This window comes from Thunnus albacares, chromosome 21, assembly GCF_914725855.1.
Source record: "Thunnus albacares chromosome 21, fThuAlb1.1, whole genome shotgun sequence".
In the NCBI taxonomy this organism is placed as follows: Eukaryota; Metazoa; Chordata; class Actinopteri; order Scombriformes; family Scombridae; genus Thunnus; species Thunnus albacares.
This window is the reverse complement of record NC_058126.1, coordinates 9,754,270-9,760,749: the sequence shown is the minus strand read 5'-3', so window position 1 is coordinate 9,760,749 and position 6,480 is coordinate 9,754,270. Positions and strand designations below refer to the sequence as shown.

Genomic DNA, 6,480 nt, shown 5'->3' with positions numbered 1-6,480 from the left:
AATGTGCCGTGAATCCATTTGTCTAGTTGCATTTTCTGAATTTCTGACCCAGACTACATGGATATGTGGTGCAAAATCAGAGCGCAAGCCAAGTTAATTAATGTTTAGACATGTTAATCAAAATTTGTAAGAACACAAAAGAGCACCTGAGCGAGCGGTTAAACCATTTCTTCCTCCAACCTATTCTGAGTCCACATTAGCCTGGAAAACACCACTAGAGGAAAGAAAGAAAAGCAACTGACTCAACTGCCGTTTAGAGAAATGCCTGTATTCACTCAAAGTCCTTCAGCGTGCACCGTGACCTAAATGACTTTGAAACAATGGGAAACATGCAGACACAAAAACAAGAGTGACGTACAGTATTTTACTCCCGACAACCTGCTTTTCAAGCATTCAAATTAGGATCAGATATGAGAGACGCCCTTGAATAGATATAAATAGACATGTAAACAAATAACAGTAGATAAGCAGATGGAAATCTGGAGGAGAATGAAAGCCTGCAGTATGAACATCCAGCCTGATTGTCAAACTTTGCATTGATGCAGAAGTTAATGCAGACATGGATCTTGTTAAAGGAAAGTTTCACATTTTTTTAAGTCTGTCTTACATGCCCATATGTACTGGGTACTGTACCATAGTGGCTGTGAAAGGATCCCTTCCCAACACCGCTTCGATGTACAAGATGGGCAACAAAATCCACAGTTTATTACATGGACACAGACAAGGACGCGTTCTGAAGTTCAACAGAAGCGAATATGAGGCTTCAGTTGTCTGAGTTAAGCTGCGTTCACATGGATTCAGGAAAACGGCAGACGGACAACCCCTTCTGGACGGCACGGGAAAAACAGCGGCTCCCCCACATCTCCAAAAACGTCAAAGCAAATTTCCAAACAGGTGTTATTTCGACAAACTGACTACATATTGGGGATCTGAATGGTTACTTTGTCGCCTGAAAAAATATTAAAACTTAATAAAGTCACATGTTTGGCTGCCATATGTCAGCTTTACTTGTTTCTATGTAACATCCAGAGAACAGACAGCGATGCCATCTACCGTTACTCATAGTCTCTGCTGGCCTCACCTAATTTTACCGTCCTGCTCTCATCCACTAATATGATAACCGGTTTACTGTCTACTGTCTGCCTGAATCCATGCGAATGCAGCATTAGTCAATTCAAGTTGGTATCATCCACAGATGCAGTCTTTTAAATTCCCTCTTCTTGTTTCCATGTTGAGCTGCAGTTTGAGCTGAAGCCTCAAATTAGCTACAGATTTACCTTGAAATGTATTTTTGCACATAATCGATTGATTGTTCAGCATATAAAGTGTAAGAAAATGATGAAAAATGTCCTTTATTATTCCCTGATGCCCAAATTAACACTTTCAGATTACATGTTTTGTCTCACAAACAGCTAAAAACCCAAAAGATGTTGAGTTTACTATCATGTGAAACTGAAAAAACTATTGACAGACTGTACATTTTGTCCCCAATCTCTTACATTGGAATTGCATTAGGAAGGACACACTTGAACTAATCCTTTAAAAACAAGCTTTCTCCGATCTTACGGGTGTGACTTGGTACAAGGACTTACCAGCAGCGGAGCTGTGCGACTGTCAGTCAGGAGCAGGGAGGCCTGGCCTGGCAGGTGGCCCCGGGTCACAGTCCTCCAGCAGAGGTCAGCCTCTGAAACACAAGTTCATATACAACATCACACCAAACTCTCACCAAAGACATGAGAATCTAAGGCCTGAAAAACAATAAGATTTCGGAGTTTGATGCAAATGCTGGTGGTCGGTTAATGAGTCATACTGTGCTATAATTACTCAGATGAAGCCTTTGTTTTTAAAGTCACAGATATTTCCCTTTTCCTGTCACTAGTCAACACTGTCAATGCTACTTCTGGGCATTTTCAGTCACTTTACAGACACTTCACACATGCTTCCCCATTACAAATGTCTGTAATCAAATTCATGTAATTTTTAAGTTCCCTTTTTAACTCTGATGATAAACTCGCATAAAAGGGAAATATAATAATATTACATAAACGGCTGCAGATATAATGTTGAGCATGTAGTAAACAGGTTGTTCTCATGTCCTACTTTCCTTGAGAAACACTGGTTAATTGCATTGAGTTTTTTTTTTTTTAAGAAAAACATGGAACAAATAGACGCACATAAAAAAAAACAACACACCACTTCCTATTGTGTAACACTTCCTCTGATTCAGCGAGCTTCAGGTTTTCTACAAGGCTCCCTGCCTCCTCGTGTAAGAGCTCTACAACACGATTCAATCTAGTCCACACTTTATCATTCAATTCAATTATAAGATCTTGAAAAGACAATCAAACTGCCTACTAAACAGGCGATGCAAAAATTATCCGGTTGTGATAGAAATGTTTAATAAAAAAAACCACTTGTTTAGTTTCTGTCACCTCACAATCCTCAGTTTGATTCAACACAGTCTCTGTAAGCCACAAGCTCATATCACAAGTTCCCCGGATGGAGAGTACAAGCTCAGCAGACTGTGAGACCATTAGGACCAAAGGCACTTCCCTCTTCGCCAGCCTGCATACAAATGCACGACAATAGCACCAGTGTTGGTCATGCATGAATGTGATCAGACTTCAAACCCAGAAACTTCAAAAACCCACAAGAGGAACGGTGAGAGCTGTGGGAGAGTCGGCTGAGGAGGCGAAGTGTCAACACATGATCGAATAAGACACTGTGAAAAGAGGCAAAAATAAAAGAAAGGATGTGGTCTTTAGCGAAGTGGGCTGGATGCTAAATAAAAATAAATCCTATAAAAAGGTGAGTTAAAGCTAAGAAGGAACGTCCTTCTTCTGAACCTGAGAAATGTCAGCCTCTCTTCTTCTTATTCCTCATTCTGACAGAAGCTTTTTCTGCATGCAAACTGACCACGACTTGCTCCTAATCCAATAGACCTGACACGTCACAGGGGACACTCTGGGTGACATCTGTGGCAGGGCATCATGGGAGTCAGCTATGCATCAGGACTACAGCTGGAGGCCACAACATAAGGCCAAATGAGTCTTTGAATAAACACATGGTTACAGAGGTTACAGTTGAGACCGACAGTATGTGGAGCAGAACATCTCCAAACTACTCTCCTCCTGCAAGAGTTCATGACTGCGATGAGACTGAAAACTAAAGACTTTCTATGCTTATTTATGAAATTACTTCAACAAACACAGTTAGGATTATTAGAGTGATGGAGACAGGATCATTAAAATAACAAATAACGTCTTGTTCCTGTGATTTGATGTGCTTCGAGCTGAAATAATAATAAAAAATAATAACAGTATCCTATATTCAAAGTTCAAGAAATCAAGAAATTGAAGAGGTGATCTTAAAAAAAAATCTTTTTTTTTAGGTCAGCAGGTTGTAAACAGCGGTCAGCTGTGATTAAAAATGCTTTTCAGACATTCACAAATGCTTTGTATCATCTTGGGCTATAAGAAAATTAAATGAAAATCATTCATTTCAACGTTTTTATTTCAGTGCTAATACAATTTGGTAGTGATATCGAAACAATACTTTTTCAAAACATGACTTTTTTCCATCAAACAAAAGAAGCTACAAGCATTCTTAAAGGTTACAGTCATCGACTGAGTCAGTGACCTTATAGATTTTACAAGAATTTTTATTTTCTTTGAACTGTCTTTTATTTCTCGTTAAATCTCGTTTTATTTTACATTAGAATTGTTTTAATCTGTTTTTAAAATGTGATTTCATTATTTGTTTTGATGTTTTAATTTGTGAAGCACTTTGTGTGGCAGGTTTTGAAAAGTGCTCTATAAATGAAAGAGTATTATTATTCTTGACTGTCGTCTGACCGCAACGATGCCGCTTAAATAAAACACACTCTAAAATTGGCAAAATTACGAGCAAGTAAAAGGCTTGAGGCTTTAAATAGTAAAAATGCGTACATGATATCAAAGTTGAGTGTCTCGTTAAGCACCCACAAAAATCTGTGTGAACACAAATGTTCATAACTATTAGAAAACCTAGTTCAAAAAACAGCTCATTTTGCTGTTTAGACCATTTCTCAAGACTGTGTGGACGTGGCAGATCATGTTTTGATTGACCCCTGCAACAGCTACTAGGAGCTAGCTATCTACAGCAGCTAACGACTGGGTTTCCATGGTGCGGAGCCGTGGTTATAACTCACTGAGCCTCGTCTCCAACACAGTAAATATACTAGATTTATTACATATACCATTATCACTAAAGGAGGCAGAGAAATAGCTAAACATAAGAGAACCAAACAAGAGAGAGCAGGAGAGTGAGACACCATCGCTAACTGCTAAGCTAAACTGACTAACAGATCTGAGAAGCTCGTAAACAACTGTGTTAATAGCGAGAAAGTTGCTAAAAAAGGAGAGAGCTAAGAGTGCTTGAGCAGAACTAGTGTATGTTTAATTGTACAGCGGGTAATTAACCGCAGTAATGATGAATATAGCTAAATTAACTGGGGTGAGATGCAGAAACGCTACCAATTACACAGAAACTCCGGCAACTAGAAACAAGACAATATGCTTACTGCAGCATGTCACCTCGTTTATGATTGGTTGGCAGAATTTATTGCGTAATTTTTGTAATAAATGTCCAAGCATGACCACGCCCAGTTCAAACTCAATATCAGGAAGGTTTACAAGAACAATATTTCGACTGACTATCATGTACATAAGACCATAAATTACATAATTAGAAGGCTGTTTCAGTTTCCAGTGGCTTTAATGACAGCTTCCAGTATACCAGTAAGAAGTTTTTTGATACTCTGAAAATACTGTGATACTGATACTGTGAAAAATATTGAGAGGTAACTACACAAAATGACATCTAGAGCAACTCTAGCAGCTCCCTGAGGCACAGCAGTACTTTAAGCTAAATGCTAACATCAGCATGCTAACATGCTAACAATTACAATACTAGCAGGCTGATGTTTAGCATGTAGGTTCCCCATCTTCGTCCTAACATAATTAGCACAAAACACAAAGTACACTGAGGTCGTCCATCTACATAATCCAACAAGCTGTCTTTTATTAAATTTCCAGATTCTCATGTCTGTGGTCAACGTGCTATTTAAACATATATACAGGACTACTTTCATTCACTTTCATTGTGCTGTGGGAAAAGACCCGCATGATGAGATCATTTAAAAGTGGCACTGTGTGTGTGTGTGTGTGTGTGTGTGTGTGGTGATTCAACTTTGCTCATCCCTCCAAGCAACAATTAAATCAAGGCTGGGGAAAAGGGAGGGAAAAAAAACTACAATCCAGATACCTCGCTGTGTGGGGGTACTGTTTCCGATTACCGCAAAGTCATCCACTAGTCACGTGATAGGTTCTTTATCTTAACAAAAACTTGAAAGAAACAAGTCATTTGAATATAGACAAAGGCAAGGAGGGGGGGATGACTAAAGACAGAAAGAGGTTCATGTTTAGGAAACCAAAATTAAAGCCAGAAATCCAGAAATCTTGTCGTTGAAGTAGCTAAATACCAGAAGAGGGTTTGAAAGTTTTGGGTTACAGGGAGTGTTTGTGAAGCTGCCACATCACAACTATTTCGCCTGAGACAGTTCAGAGAAGCAAAGACACATCTTAATCCTTAGCTCTCACATCTTCGGCGTGTAGCGGCAATACGTTAATGTAACAATTACTCCACCACATGAAGAGGTCAATAAATGTGGGCCTACATGTGTGAGCCTGCTGGAAGACCGTGTGTGTGCTAAACAGACAGCGAAACATGTGCTGGATCTGACTGTAGAGCAGGCCGGCGAGGTAATCAATAGGATCTATATGTGGAGCCTGTCCATTTGTCTCACACGTGGGTCGTACAGGCCCGCTCGCCATTTTATCCTCATTGATGCAAATAGGCTGTACAAAATACTAGAAATGCCTTCGAGTACCATAGAAAGCCATATAATTCAACAGCACCATGAATTACAGCAACGTTCAACACTTTCAACAAAAATATAACCTTAAACCTTCACTAAGATATCATTCATTGCTCGTCTGCTGGCTGTGCAATATTAACAATATCATAAATATATTGCTGAATATGTAAACTGTATTACTGCATAGACAGGTTTTACAATATCTAGATTATTCACAAATGTTTCAATGAAAAATGAAGGTTTTTTGAATGGACATGCATTTGAATTTTGAGGCCAGAAACCAGAAAAATCAATAATAAACGCCAACAAATCTGATACTTCTGTAGCTGTATAGCTGAAAGCTTATTTATCCAGTCTAGTTCTCAGTGTAGGCAGTGTAGGCAGAGGGGCTTTTGCCAAACACCATTGATTATTTTCATTTCGTTTTTCCTCGATTAATCCATAAAATGTCAGAAAATTGGTGAAAAATGGCGTTTTCTGTTTCCCAAAGCCCAAGATGATGCCTTCAAACATCTTGTTTTATCCTGACCAACAGTCGATGTAGTTTACTGTCATAGAAGACC

At 39.0% G+C, this 6,480-nt stretch overlaps 1 protein-coding gene across 1 annotated transcript in view; it reads right to left on the bottom strand.

The window, feature by feature from the left end:
- fam49bb (family with sequence similarity 49 member Bb) overlaps positions 1-6,480 on the bottom strand; it is a 38,568-nt gene that overhangs the window by 25,743 nt on the left and 6,345 nt on the right. The window contains exon 2 of the mRNA XM_044340149.1: positions 1,593-1,684. The gene's annotated coding sequence lies outside the window, so the exon portion shown is untranslated. The remainder of the gene's footprint in view (positions 1-1,592; positions 1,685-6,480) is intronic.